The 12973-nt window shown below is 40.0% G+C and overlaps 1 protein-coding gene across 8 annotated transcripts in view; it reads right to left on the bottom strand.

Annotated features, from left to right (window-relative positions):
• PARN (poly(A)-specific ribonuclease) overlaps positions 1–12973 on the bottom strand; it is a 203471-nt gene that overhangs the window by 79341 nt on the left and 111157 nt on the right. The window lies entirely within an intron of this gene.

Raw genomic sequence — 12973 nt, 5'->3', positions numbered from 1 at the left:
CAAATTACAAAGTATATAAGAATAAATAAATGCAATATGCCTTAAGAGACAGAGAAGATAAAAAGGAAAACATTTTAAAACCAAAAAGAGATTTTAAAAATGATTTGAAAGAAAATGATACAGAAGATAGGCAAAGAAGATTTAAATAGGTATAATAGCAGTTCTCAAACACAAAAGCAATAGAACAATGGTGAAAATTATAATTCAAGAAAACTTTGAAGTAACCAAAAACAAAAAACAAACAAAAACCCTTGATACTCTACATTGAAAAAAACACACCATTTACCTGGGGAAATTGATTGAAAACAATTAGCCTGAAGATTTTAAAGCAAAAAAAAAAATATTTTTTTTTGGTTGTAGTTGCACCAATAGGGGCTTTTATGGAGAACTGAACATTGTCTAAGGAAAAACAACTTTAGCATCTCAAATGAGAGCACTGCAATGGTTGACAGGGCTTTATATGTACTTAGACCAGCTCTTACTTGATTAACTAATCTCTTCTACAACATTCCCAAGAAGTGGTCATTAAACTTTTGCTTGAATATCTCTAGTTATTAAGAAACCATACTTATAATAGCAGCATATTCCATTGTTGGACAACCATAATTGCTAGACAGTCCTTAATATTAAGCAAAGGACTCTTCTTGTTTGTTCTTATTTCCTGTGTGGAGTCACAGAATAAATTTGGAATTTTTTCCAGTTAGTAGCCTTTTGATTATCTGCAGACATCTGGCATGGTCTCCTTGGATCTACTTTTCTTCAGGTGATACATCTGTTTCTTCAAACATTTCTAATATTTCTTTTACTTTAACTGAAGACAAAATCCAGGCAATTTCTCATGGGAAGCCTGACCTTGTTGCAGGCAAGTCAGATAGCTCTGGGCTAAAGTTCTGCCTGTGCCACTTCCAGCAGTAGGATTGGCCTTTGGTGAGTTTCCTATTCTCTCTGAGTCTCAGTTTGCTCCTTTGTAAAATAAGTGATAATCATGACTTATATCATTTAAGTGAGATGATGAATGGAATGTGTATACAAAATACCTGGCACAGAATGCATATAATGCAAAAAATCCTTTGGGCCTCCAGTCAAAAAGGGCAACTCACTTGGAAAGGAAAAAGAAAAAAAAAAAAATCAGATTGCCATAACATTGAAAGAAGCATGTCAAGCCAGAAGAAAATGGAATCACGTGTTTAAAATACTCAAGGAGAGCATATCTGAACCAATGTACTTTTTTATAAAAATGTATATCTAGCTAAACTGACTTTCAAGTATAAAGGTTATAGGAAGCTAACACGCCACAATTCAGGGAGCATTTTCCCATGACTTCCTAAAAAATAAGCTTCAGTCAACCAAACTAACTGAAGAAACATTATTGTAAGTACTAATAGTAAGCATTATGTGTATATGGATTTACCTGTAAAACTAACACTCATTGATGGTTTTTTAGGGATAGAATAGGGTGCATAGTGGCTGTGTGCTCTCATAATGTAGATACAGTATAGTTATTTTTTTAAAAAAGTAGAATGATAGGTCATACAAAAGGAATGGAATAACAATGCTCCTTCCTTATAGTTAGTAACGATGAGTAAAAGGTTATTTCTTCACATGAGATACAGAGGAGAGGGAAGACACTGGAACTAAGAAATTATTAGCTAATTTTAGTAGGAAACCAATAGACAGTAACTAAAAAATAGGTAAGATTAAAGTATTATATAATGTCAGTTGTGGCAGACTGCAAAATGGTGAAACATTCTCCCTTTTTTTTAATGTATAGCCTTTTTGCAATGTAACTTTTCTGCTCTCCCCATCAGGAGATACACTATATTTACTGCCCCCCTTGAAACTACGGTTGATATGTGACCTGTGTTGGCCAAAGATGTGTTAATAAGCTAATAAGCATAATGCAAACACAGGAAACTATGGACAATGAAAAGGGGGGGGGGGTAGTAACTAAAGTGTTACATGATGGTATTAGAATACAGTAGCCCTTAGAACAATAATGTAAGTTGCGCCCTGGCCGGTTTGGCTCAGCGGTTAGAGCATCGGCCTGCGGTCCAGAGAGACCCGGGTTCGGTTCCCGCTAAGGGCATGTACCTCGGTTGCAGTTTGTCCCCGGCCCTGGTTGGTCGTGCGGGTGGCAGCCACTCGATGTGCCTCTTTCACGTCGATGTTTCTCTCTCTCTCTCTCTTCCTCCCACTCTATCTGTGCAAAAAATGGAAAAATGTCCTCGTGTAAGGATAAAAAAATAAATAAATAAATAATGTAAGTTGCTCTTTAAAAAACCCACAAAACAATAAACAAAAGTAAAATCACACAGAGTAATTGGGAGAGAGAATAAATAAAACAGACTATACAGAGACAGACTATTTATATAAAAAACTCGTGTAGAGGACTTCCGGTCAAGATGGTGGCATAGGTAAATGTGGTATCGCGCCCTCCCACAACCACATCAAAGTTACAACTAAACTACAGAACAACCATCATTCAAAACCGCCTGAAATCAAGCTGAATGGAAGTCCTACAACTACAGGATTAAAGCAGCAGCCACATCCAGACTGGTAGGAGGGGCGGAGGCGCGAGGGGCTGGTCCCACACCCAAGTGTGGCGGATAAAAATCAGGAGGGACACCTTGGCTGGGAAGGTCCTTCCTGAGGACTGAGGGGACCCCGTCCCACACCAGGTGCCCCGCTCAGGGTTCCAGAGCCAGGAAGAGAAGTCCCCATAACTTCTGGCTGGACAAACCAGCGGGAACTGAGGCTTAGGGAGGCTGAAGCGGCTGGAGCCCCAGGCAGCTCCTTAACGGGCCCGCGTGCAAACTTATCGAACTCTCTCCCTCTGAGCTTGGAGGGGAGGCAGCTCGAGGAGCACCAGAGACACACAGGGAAGAACTGAGCTGTTTGGCACTGGAGCGAGGGCTGGAGAGGGGGCTTTCTCGGGGACAAACGTGCTTTCAGAGGCCTTTGTTCCTTTGGTGAGCCCTTCCCTGGGGCGGCAGACAGTTGCCATACCTGGGACTCCAGCAACCTGGCTCACACTGGTAGCCTCGCCCTGGTGACTCCCTGAGGCCCCACCTCACCCCACCCAACTTTCAAGCCCACCCAAGCTGTTGCCACTTGCTTAACCATAGGATTGGCCTGTCTTGGATCCTGCTTCAGGTTTCCCTAAATTCTTTCAAACGAGCAGCATCTGGTCTCAGTGAGCCCATACCTCTCATTAAGTAATACACTGAAACAAACACAGGGAGGCAGCCAAAATGAGGAGACAAAGAAACAGGTCCCAAATGAAAGAACAGAACAAAACCCCAAGAAAAGAACTAAGCGAAATGGAGATAAGCAACCTAACAGATACTGAGTTGAAAATACTGCTTATAAGGATGCTCAGTGAACTTAGTGAGAACCTCAGTGAACTTAGGGAGGGCCTCAAGAGCATAAAAAAGGGCCAGTCAGAACTCATGGATACACAGTTAGAATTGAAGGAGGCATTAACTGAAATAAAGAATAATTTACACAGCTTCAATAATAGAGTACGTAAATCCAAGGAGCAAACCATCGATTTGGAATATAAGGAAGCAAAAAATGCCCAGTCAGAACAGCAAAAAGAAAAAAGAATCCAAAAAAATGAGGATAGTGTAAGTAGCCTCTGAGACAATTTCAAGCATGCCAACATTTGCATCTTGGGGGTGCCAGAAGGAGAAGAGCAAAAGCAAGAAATCGAAAACCTGTTTGAAACAATAATGGCAGAAAACTTCCCTAACTTGGCGAAGGAAACAGACATACAAGTCCAGGAAGCACAGAGAGTCCCAAACAAGATGAACCCCAAGAGGCCCACACCAAGACACATCATCATCAAAATGCAAAAGGTTCAAGACAAAGAGAGAATCTTAAAAGCAGCAAGAGAAAGGCAGCTAGTTACCTACAAGGGAGTTCCCATTAGGCTGTCAGCTGATTTCTCCAAAGAAACTTTGCAGGCCAGAAGGGAGTGGCAAGAAATATTCAGAGTGATGAAAAGCAAGAACCTACAACCAAGATTACTCTTATCCTGCAAAGCTGTCATTTAGAATCAATGGCCATATAAAAACTTTCCCAGACAATAAAAAGTTAAAGGAGTTCATCACCACCAAACCATTATTATATGAAATGATGACGGGTCTTTTTGAAGAAAAAGATAAAATATATGAACAAACAAAATGGTAATGAATACATATCTATCGACAATGGAATCTACAAACAAAATGAATAGGTAGAACAGAAAGATTCTCATACATACAGAGAATATTTTGTTGGTTGCCAGTTGGGAGAGGGGTTGGGGGAATGGGTGAAAAAGGTGAAGGGATTAAGAAGCACAAATTGATTGCTAGACTGACAAACCTCAAAGCGAAAGGGGTTGGGGGTGGGGTGGGAAGAAATAAACCAAAGAACTTACATGCATAACCAATGGACACAGACAATAGTGTGGGAAAAGGTGGGAGAGGTGCGGGAGTGGGGAGGAGGGGGTCAATGGGGGAAAAGTGTGGAACATCTGTAATACATTTTACATCCAACAATAAAGATTTAAAAAACAAACAAACAAACAAAACAACTCGTGTACATACATATGTACATAAAACAATCAAAGAACTGAGGCCAAACATATCAGTTATATGAACAAATGTAAATGGGCTCAAATTCACCTATTAAAAAAAATCTCAGACTGGCTAGCAAAACAAAATCCAAAACTACTGTCTACTACTATAGTGGTACTACTGAGAAGTAATCTGGATATCTTGTGAAATGAAAAAAACAAAGTAGGGGAGATGGGATTGGGGAAGAGGGTGTCAAAGAGGGGAAAAGGAGGAATATCTGTAACAAAAATAAATAAATTAATTTAATTTTTAAAAAGTGAAAAAATATGGTAGATTATAATTTATCTAAGAAATAGAAAAATATAAGTATATAGATTTATCTGTTTACATTAAGAAAAACAAGCAATGGAAGGGTAGAGCACAAAGTTTTTTTTTATCCTCACCTGAGGACATTTTCGAAATTTTGTTCAGATAGAGTGGGAGGAAGGGAGAGAGAGAGAAACATCCATGTGAAAGGGACACATCGAGTGGTTGCCCCCCACACGACCCAACCAGGGCTGGGGACAAACTGCAACCGAGGTACGTGCCCTTAGCGGGAACCGAACCTAGATCTCTCTGGACTGCAGGCCGACGCTCTAACCACTGAGCCAAACCGGCCAGGGTCAAACAAAGTGTTTAATAGTTACTTATAAGAGAAGGGAGAGAACAGAGTGGAGAAAACGAGGATAAAATTCAGACTTTTCTGAATACAGTGTACCTTGTTGTTCATTTACTTATTTATTTGTTTTTTTAAATCCTCACCGAGGATACTTTTCCATTTATCTTCAGATAGAGTCGGAGGGTGGGAGAGAAAGAGAGAGAAAAACATCGATGCTAGGGACCCAACTGCAACCAACGTACATGCCCTTGACCGAAATCAAACCCATGAATCTTTGATCAGCAGACTGACGCTCTAACCGCTGAGCCAAACCAGCCAGGGCTGAATACAGTATACCCGATTTTTTAATTTTGACTTTGAAACAATCACAAAATTTTAAATAATTACAAAACAAAGAATAAACCACCCTAAATGTATCCAGCTGGGGGTAAAAACTCACAGAGAGGGAACTAATGGAAAAGGCTTTATGAAATAGCAATCAGATTGTATGCCCCTCAAGGGGGATACCCTAAGCAAAAAAGAACTGCAATAAGTCTTAAACTGTTCTCAGTTATCAAACTGGTAGTGACTGCATTGGTTTTATTATTCTGAGACTGCTGGACATATATCATGGCATAAAGCAAATGAATAATTGTATTATATTTCTACCATTCCTATTATCCAGAACTAGGGTTCTTGGTATGAAAGAAAACAGTACATGTAAGACAGAAGAGTTGATATGCCAGTTTGAATGCATGATGCATTTTTATCTGAAGAGGGGAAGCGAGGGAGGAGGGAATGGCAAAGGGAGAGAGAAAAGGAGGAAGGGAGGGAGGGAAGGAGGAAGGAAGGGAAATTTTTTTAGCTCTGTCTGTTATAGACTCAGAAACAATGACCAACCCAGTGCAACTGGTACTCTAGCACCCAGACTGTGGTCTTGAAACACCATTTTCCATGAAAAGTAATCAGAGCTTCCTTGGAGAAGTGCTGATTTGGGGTACGAGGCAAAACACATACAAGATGAACCTGGAATGTCTTGTCATATCACATGGGAAGTTAAAAGAATTCACCAACCAAGAGAGACTGGGACAACTGGATCATTAGTATGGGTCAAAACTGCAATTGACTGAATCACACTGTAGATGCTTACATGCCATTATGCCCATGAGTTCATAGTGATCCTAAAACAAAATAACTGAATGACTGGTCCCCATTGGAGAATTCTAGTAAATCAATCACTTTTTTAAAAAGCAGTAAGTGAAGGGAAAGAATCAAATCTATATTCTGCTTTTTTGCAAACCCCAGAGAAGTGAGTTTTTCTTTACAGATATATGCCAACAAATAAAAGAAAAAGGAATGCTAGAATTACAGTATTACCATACTGCAGCCTCTAATGAAATAATGGATCTAGGTTAAACAGGAGGACAGGAGAATATATTAAACATCCCAAGGAAATTAAAACCAGTAGAATCAGGGCTACAGGAAACTCTACAGGACAAATGATCCTGTTTCTTCAATAAATGAGAAAAAGAGAGAAAGACCTATAGATTAAGAGACATAATAGACATTTCAAAAATCACAATATATGGCCTTTACGTAGATCATTGACTCAAGTGGAAAAATAAAACCTGGTAACCCTTCAGATAATTAGAAAATGGTTGTTGTTTTTTTTGAGACAATTGGAAATTTTAATAGTAAGTGAATATTTGATGATAATAAAGACTTATTGTTAAACAGTAATAATTTGTCTGATACACACTGAAATATTTAATATTTATCAGTGAATATTATATTGTATCTAGAAAATGCTTAAAAATAAAACAAAAAAGGAGAGTGTGTATTGGGAGAGATGAAACAGGATTGGCATAACAGTGGTTGAAGGAGGAGGAGGTGAGTACACAGAGGATTCATTATATTCTTCTGTCTTTTGGGGTTATCTTTAAAAGTTTTCCACAATAAAAAATTCAACCAAACCAACAACTAGACCAAAGGAGCCTCTCCCTTCCCTTTGCCCACAATTCTCAGGAAGTTTTTTATGGTTCAAGACTCACCATCCGATTCACTTCTCTGGTGACTAGGCCACAATGTATTACCCTTTGGTTTTCTAGTCTAATTCCCCAAATAGCTTAACTACAGTAAAAGATTTGTCAGAACCTCATTTTTACTTTCACTGCTTTTTCGGCTCTTTCATGCTGCTATAACACCACACTTTGGCAAACCTAAATATTCCCTTTTCTTTTTCATATTAAAAAACAAACAAACAAACAAAACAAAGTAAAATAGAGTACCTAACATACAAGAGACTAAGTTTCTCTAACCGCCCTCCCCCACCCCACCACCCAGTAATTAAAATGAGGCCTAAGCATTTACCTAAGACATCTCAACCAGATTTTGGCTCCCTTGTAGGGATTAGGAGATCAAGAAAAAATGGAGTGACCATATCCCCAAAATCAAACAGTAGCAGCTGTTCTCTGAAAGCAAACCAGGACTGCCAAAAAATTCAATGACCTTCAGGTCCCGTCTCCCACAGTCCTCCAGCCCAGCACACGTCTGACACATGGTAAAATCTGGACAGAGTCCCAAGTTAGTAAGTGAACCCACAAAACCACTGAAGATCGGTTCACACTAAAAGAGAAATAGTGCTGTTTTCCATTTGGAATATTTGTTAAATATTACAAAGGAGCTAAGTCAAAGGCAAAAGCGGTTCACCGGGTAAAAACCAGAAAAGCCCAGTACCAACAGTCCAGAAAGATCTTTAACCACAGACATCACTTACACCACCAAATTAAGAAACAAATAGAACTGGGGTGCAGGTGAGGAGGTGGACTGAGCTAATGCAGAAATACAGTGTCCTCCCACTGGAAATGTTGAAAAAAGAAACTAATACTTTGTGTGTGTGTATTTTTTATGTACAGCTGAGCTTAAAGGAGAAAAAAAGCAATCCGCAAGTGTCAGAAATAAGAGAGTACTTAAAGGCAGGGGTTAAGAGCAAGAGAAGGCTGGGGCAGCCGAAGGGGGAGGGAGTGGTGTAAGACCTGAGTGAATCCAGAAGCCACCAGAGACACAGACACAGTTTCTGGCCTGTGAAGGGCAGGAACTGGACCAGAGCATAAAGTTGGGGACATACAAGGGCTGTCCTCTCAGAGAAGACTACATTAAAGAGTTGGAAACCCTATCTGTGCCTGTCTAAGACCTTAGGTGGGAAGAGTCTGTAAGAGAAATCACACCTCATGCTTGTTCGACAAGTGGGTGTTAAGAAAAAAGAAATATGCATAGTAAATAGTAAAGATAAACTGACCAAATACACCATTTCAAAGACAGAGATTCTCAGACTGAAGAAAAACAAACTGTCACCTCTATGCTATTCACATACACATCTAAAGCAACTCAGAAAGGTTGAAAGTAAAAAGATAAAAACAGATATTTGAGCTCTGGCTGGTTTGGTTCAGCAGTTAGAGCATCGGCCTGGGGACCACAGAGTCCCGGGTTCGGTTCCCGCTAAGGGCACGTACCTCAGTTGCAGTTTGTCCCTGGCCCTGGTTGGGGTCGTGTGGGTGGTAACCAGTCCATGTGTCTCTCTCATGTTGATGTTTCTCTCTCTCTCTTCCCCCCTCTCTCCCTCCCGCTGTATCTGAAGATAAATGTAAAAAGCAAAAATGTCCTCGAAGATTAAAACAAAAAAAAAGATATTTGAGCCCTGGCCAGTATTGCTCAATGGTTGGGGCATCAGCCCTCAGACGAAAGGGTCATGTGTTTGCTCCCCATTCAAGGGCATATACCTGGGTTGCAGGTTTGATCCCAGCCCCAGTTGGAGTCCTGTCGGGGTCAACTAATCGATGTCACTCTCTCTCAATTTGATGGTTCTCTCCCCCGCCCCACTCACTCTTTCTAAAAATCAATAAAAAAAATCCTTGGGTGAGGATTAACAAAACAAAAGAATAGTAAAAACAACAACAACAACAAAATATTTGAGAAAGTACTAACCAAAAAAGGAAAAACATGGTTTAACTTGTATCAGAAAAAAAATGAGTTCAACTTCCGGTCAAGATGGCGGGTAGGTAAACAGCGGTATCGCCTCCTCCCACAACCACATCAAAGTTACAACTAAACTACAGAACAAACATCATTCAAAACTGCCTGAAATCAAGCAGAATGTTAGTCCTACAACTACAGGATTAAAGCAGCAGCCACATCGAGACTGGTCGGAGGGGCAGAGGTGGACAGGCTGGTCCCACACCCACGTGTGGTGGATAAAAATCAGGAGGACACCTCAGCTGGGAAAGTCCTCCCTGAGAACTGAGGGGTTCCCGTCCCACACCAGGCGCTCCGCTCAGGGTTCCAGTGCCAGAAAGAGAAGTCCCCATAACTTCTGGCTGGAAAAATCAGCGGGAACTGAGGCAGAGGGAGGCTGAGGCTGCGGGAGCCCCAGGCAGCTCCTCTTAAAGGGCCCGCACATGAACTTACCAAACTCACTCCCTCTAAGCTTGGAGGGGAGGCAGCTGGAAGGGCACCAGAGACATACAGGGAAGAACTGAGTTGTTTGACACTGGAGCGAGGGCTGGAGAGGGGGCTTTCTCCAATACAGACATGCTCTCAGAGGCCTTTGTTCCTTTGGTGAGCCCTTCCCTGGGGCCGCAGATAGTCGCCATATCTGGGACTCCAGCAACCTGCCTCACACTGGTAGCCCCACCCTGCTGACTCCCTGAGGCCCCACCCCACCCAACTTTCAGGCCCACCCAAGCTGTTGCCACTTGCTTAACCATACGATTGGCCTGTCTTGGATCCTGTTTCAGGTTTTCCTAAATCCTTCCAAACAAGCAGCATCTGGTCTCAGATAGCCCCATACCTCTCATTAAGTAATACACAGAAACAAACACAGGGAGGCAGCCAAAATGAGGAGACAAAGAAACAGGTCCCAAATGAAAGAACAGAACAAAACCCCAAGAAAAGAAGTAAGCGAAATGGAGATAAGCAACCTAACAGATGCTGAGTTCAAAATACTGCTTATAAGGATGCTCAATGAACTTAGTGAGAACCTCAGCGAACTTAGTGAGGGCCTCAAGAGCATAAAAAAGGGCCAGTCAGAAATGATGGATGCACAGTTAGAAATGAAGGAGGCACTAACTGAAATAAAGAATAATTTACAAAGATTCAATAGTAGAGTAGGTAAAGCCAAGAAGCAAACCATTGATTTGGAAAGCAAAAAAAGACCCAATCAGAACAGCAAAAAGAAAAAAGAATCCAAAAAAATGAGGATAGTGTAAGGAGCCTCTGAGACAACTTCAAGCATGCCAACATTCCCATCTTGGGGGTGCCAGAAGGAGAAGAACGAGAACAAGAAATTGAAACCTGTTTGAAACAATAATGGCAGAAAACTTCCCTAACTTGGCGAAGGAAACAGACATACAAGTCCAGGAAGCACAGAGAGTCCCAAACAAGATGAACCCCAAGAGGCCCACACCAAGACACATCATCATCAAAATGCAAAAGGTTCAAGACAAAGAGAGAATCTTAAAAGCAGCAAGAGAAAGGCAGCTAGTTACCTACAAGAGAGTTCCCATAAGGCTTTCAGCTGATTTCTCCAAAGAAACTTTGCAGGCCAGAAGGGAGTGGCAAGAAATATTCAGAGTGATGAAAAGCAAGAACCTACAACCAAGATTACTCTGTCCTGCAAAGCTGTCATTTAGAATCGATGGCCAAATAAAGAGTTTCCCAGACAATAAAAAGTTAAAGGAGTTCATCACCACCAAACCGTTATTATATGAAATGATGACGGGTCTTTTAGAAAAATAAGATAAAATATATGAACAAACAAAATGGCAATGAATACATATCTATCGACAATGGAATCTACAAACAAAATGAACAGGTAGAACAGAAATATTCTCATAGATACGGAGAATATTTTGTTGGTTGTCAGATGGGAGGGTGGTTGGGGGAACGAGTGAAAAAGGTGAAGGGATTAAGAAGTTCAAATTTGTTGCTAGATTGAGAAACCTCAAAGGGAAAGGGGTTGGGGGATGGGAAGAAATAAACCAAAGAATTTATATGCATAACCAATGGACACAGACAACAGTGTGGGAAAAGGCGGGAGGGGGGCGGGAGTGAGGAGGAGGAGGTCAATGGGGGAAAAATGAGGAACATCTGTAATACATTACAATAAAGATTAAAAAATTAATTTAAAAAAAAGAAAAAGAAAAAGAAAAAAATGAGTTCAGGGCAAAAACCAAAACAACAAACCACTAATTAGAACAATAGCATTAAACTATCCAAAGCAAAAACTGACAGAAAAATCAACAATTTCAAAACCATAATAGGAGTTTTTTAAAAAATATATTCCAATTATAAAATTATAAATTAAGCAAGCAAATATAGTTAGTATATAAATAAAAGATTAAGAAGCTTGATCTGCAGGACATATGGAAACCTACTTTACAATTAGAAAATTATACTTTCCTTTCAAATATCCTTGGAATAGTTATAAAACTGACTAGGTCATAAAGCAAAATGCAACAAATACCATGGTGGGGACCAGGGTGCAAAATTAGAACAATCTCCACTTTCTGCCTCATTTCTCTGACCACAGTCAGAGAAGTCTATCCTCTCACTAACCTAAAGTGAGTATTGTATATTTCTAGGGAGTGAACTGATGTAGGAAAGGTTAAACATTTACATAGAACATGGAATAATTATGACACTATGAGTCCCAATGTATCATCACCCTAGAGCAGTGGTTCTCAACCTTCCTAATGCAGCGACCCTTTAATACAGTTCATGTTGTGGTGACCCCCAATCATAAAATTATTTTCGTTGCTACTTCATAACTGTAATTTTGCTATGAATCGCCATCGGAAATATGTGTTTTCTGATGGTATTAGGAGACCCCTGTGAAAGGGTCATTCCACCCCCAAAGGGGTCGTGACCCACAGGTTGAAAACCAGTGCCCTAGAGTGATGCAGGATTAGGGAGATAAAGGGCTAAGTCATTCAGGGGAGAGGGAAGCCTAGAAACAACGTAAGTATTTCTTTTTCACAGGTTGATAACCTATGAGTTTTATTAAAATTCTCTTTCTTTCTTTCTTAGCCCGAGACACGTAAAACATTTCATGAGCTGCTGTTTTCCCAAGGCAACTACGTAATTATAAATTCTTTGTTTTGTTTTGTTTTTCTTTATCAGTAACCTCTCTAAAAAGAGCTGAGGCCTGAAGGCAAAGCAATATATTATCATCCCTTGGTCCATCACTGGCAGTTTAGATAATCAAGATTCATTACCAGGTGTACTTTCCTGTCCAAACATGAATTATGAAAAAAGATCTTTACTCCTAAGGGCAGCTGTTGTTCACCACTGCTGCTAAATTGTAGCATTAAGAATCTTCGATTTATCAAGATAAGAAGACAAAGATCAAGCTCTAGCATAATCACTTTTCAAAATGCTTGCAAGCATTTAAAAGAGGGGAAGGACTAGGAGGGAGAAGTTCCCTTTACTCAAATTAGAAATCTAATAAAAATTTAGAGGAAAATTTTTAAATTTACTTTAAATACTGGACTGAAAACATTTTATCTTCACTTATATATAATATCCCAAACATTATTCAGTTAAAATATCTCTGAAGCAATATTAAAACTGAGTATCAACTGCTTGTAAAAATTTCTCCAAGGAGTTAACATTAATAAAACATAGCCATCGGTATCATTCAGATCCTGCCCTTTGGTTTTTATATGGACCTTTCCTCATCCAGATCCATTAAATCTTTCTATTACCAGATATCATGGTAGTA

The sequence above is a fragment of the Molossus molossus genome, unplaced genomic scaffold, assembly GCF_014108415.1.
Source record: "Molossus molossus isolate mMolMol1 unplaced genomic scaffold, mMolMol1.p scaffold_m16_p_3, whole genome shotgun sequence".
Taxonomy (NCBI): Eukaryota; Metazoa; Chordata; class Mammalia; order Chiroptera; family Molossidae; genus Molossus; species Molossus molossus.
The sequence above is the reverse complement of the archived record's forward strand: the minus strand, read 5'-3'. Positions and strand labels throughout refer to the sequence as shown.